Below are 2,493 nucleotides of genomic sequence, written 5' to 3'. Positions count from 1 at the left end.
CAGAAAAATTTTCTCTCAACTTAAAGGTGATCACTGGGAAAAGTGACTCTTGCCTGTAATTGCAGCATTTTGGGAAGCCAAGCAAGTTAATCGCCTGAGGTTAGTAGTTCAAGACCAGCCTGATTAACATGATGAAACCCTGTCTCTACTAAACATACAAAAATTAGCTGGGCATGGTGGCAGGTATTTCAATGACCAACTCACCTTAACAAGGTCACAGAATATGAAGTCAATGCAAACAATGAACAACTGAAAAATAAAATTTTAAAAACAGTCCCATTCAGGCTGGGTGTGGTGGTTCATGCCTGTGATCTCAGCATTTTGGGAGGCTGAGATGAGTGGCTCAAGAGGTCTGGAGTTTGAGACCAGTCTGGCCAACATGGTGAAACCCCGTCTCCACTAAAAACACAAAAGCTATCCAGGCGTGGTGGTGGGGTTCTGTGATACCAGCTACTGGGGAGGCTGAGGCAGAAGAATTGCTTGAACCAAGTAAACTGAGATCATGTCACTGCACTCCAGCCTGGGCAACAGAGTGAGACTCTATCTTAAAAAGCAACAACAACAGAGTTTGCTCATCTCCCTTTCTGTCTCAGCTGCCACCATGGCTCCCATGAAAAAGCCTGTGGCAAAGGGGGCCAAAAAAAAGAAGCAGGTTCTGAAGTTCACTCTTGATTGCACCCACCCTGTAGAAGATCGAATCACGGATGCTGCCAATGTTGAGCAGTTTTTGCAAGAAAGGATCAAAGTGAACGGAAAAGCCGGAAACCTTGGTCGAGGGGTGGTGACCATCAAAAGGAGCAAGAGCGAATCACCATGACGTCTGAGGTGCCTTTCTGCAAAAGGTATTTGAAATATCTCACCAAAAAATATTTGAAGAATAATCTACGTGATTGGTTGCGCGTGGTTGCTAACAGCAAAGAGAGTTAAGAATTACGTTACTTCCAGATTAACAAGGACGAAGAGGAGGAGGAAGGTGAGGATCAAATGTCATTTATCTGGAATATTTCGTATGCGTTTTTGAATAAAACTTAGGAACAAAAATGGTGGTTTATCCTTGTATTTCTGCAGTGTGGATTGAACAGAAAATGAAAATCATAGTCTCACTTATTCCCCACTCACTTATTTGTCACTTCTTTTTTTTTTCTCCTTGAAAATTTCAATTCTTGAGGTAATACCAGAGTAGGAGGAGGTGACTTGATGGAACTGACAGCCTTGGGGAGGCAGATGAGGCTGTGGAGGTGTGGGCTGAAGGGAGTGGCTGTTATTTTAAAAACTGTGACTGTCAATTGTATCTGTTGCTGTTCGCAATGATTCAGGATACGAGTGTGCTCCTCTCATTCATTAAAAGAAAACGTGTCATCTTTCTAAGATTCTCTGTGGGGAAAATTGTCAATAAAATACGGGTTTTGGGGTCATTCGTCTTCAGTTTTTTGATTACAAATTTCTCTTGATGCACACAATTATGTCTGCTAATCCTCTACTTCCTAGAGAGAGAAGCTGCACTTCTTCGGCATTGGTGCGTATTCTGTCACTCTCCATAAAGGCGTTGGGGGAATCGACTGTAAAAGTCCCCGGTTCTAAATTAACTACATGTGTACAAAAATGAATGTGTAAGTAATGTTTCTAGAAGTCTTTGCAACAAATTGTCACTTTGCTCTCCTGCAGAGGGAGCTGTAGGAATAGTGCTTCCAGATGTGGCCTCCTGTGTGGGGCCCAGCCATGGGGACCCCAATGCCCACAGCTGTGGAGGCTCTGGTGAAGGGGGCCACAGAGGCAAAGTGACTGGGAAGCCTCCCATACTAAGGAGATGGGAGGTGCCTGGGAAATAGCTGCCCCATGCCATTTAGGCCAAGACTAGATGGAATGTCAGAAGTCATCTACAAACTGGTGTGATGCAGTGCACAGGTTAGAGAACTGGGAAAGGGGCTGCCAAGGTTGGGAAAAGAGTCGCAATTGTTGCTGTGAGTGACTTTGAAAGAATTTTTTTTTTTTTTTGAGGCAGAGTTTCGCTCTTGTTACCCAGGCTGGAGTGCAATGGCGCGATCTCCGCTCACCGTAAACTCTGCCTCTTGGGTTCAGGCAATTCTCCTGCCTCAGCCTCCTGAGTAGCTGGGATTACAGGCATGCACCACCATGCCCAGCTAATTTTTTGTATTTTTAGTAGAGACGGGGTTTCACCAGGATGGTCTCGATCTCTTGACCTCGTGATCCACCCGCCTCGGCCTCCCAAAGTGCTGGGATTACAAGCTTGAGCCACCGCGCCCGGCCCTGAAAGAAATTTTTAAAGGAGCTTACCTTGGCTCCAATTTAACGTTTGGTGCTCTGTGGATTAGTTGAACATGTTGAGGTTTTGCAATTTCACTTGTGTTAAAGGCTCATGTTGAAGCTTTGCAATTTCACTTGTGTTAAAGGCTCTAGCATTTCCCATTGCTATGCAAGTTTCTTTGAAGCAGAATTGCTTGCATATTTCTCTGCCTTCACAGAAGGCAGTTT

At 44.7% G+C, this 2,493-nt stretch overlaps 1 pseudogene; it reads left to right on the top strand.

Annotated features, from left to right (window-relative positions):
* Positions 1 to 601: 601 nt before the first annotated feature.
* LOC104650270 (large ribosomal subunit protein eL22 pseudogene) lies at positions 602 to 1,032 on the top strand (annotated as a pseudogene).
* The last annotated feature ends 1,461 nt before the right edge of the window (positions 1,033 to 2,493 follow it).

The sequence above is a fragment of the Saimiri boliviensis genome, chromosome 14 (assembly GCF_048565385.1).
Source record: "Saimiri boliviensis isolate mSaiBol1 chromosome 14, mSaiBol1.pri, whole genome shotgun sequence".
NCBI classification, from domain to species: domain Eukaryota; kingdom Metazoa; phylum Chordata; class Mammalia; order Primates; family Cebidae; genus Saimiri; species Saimiri boliviensis.
The sequence above is the reverse complement of the archived record's forward strand: the minus strand, read 5'-3'. Positions and strand labels throughout refer to the sequence as shown.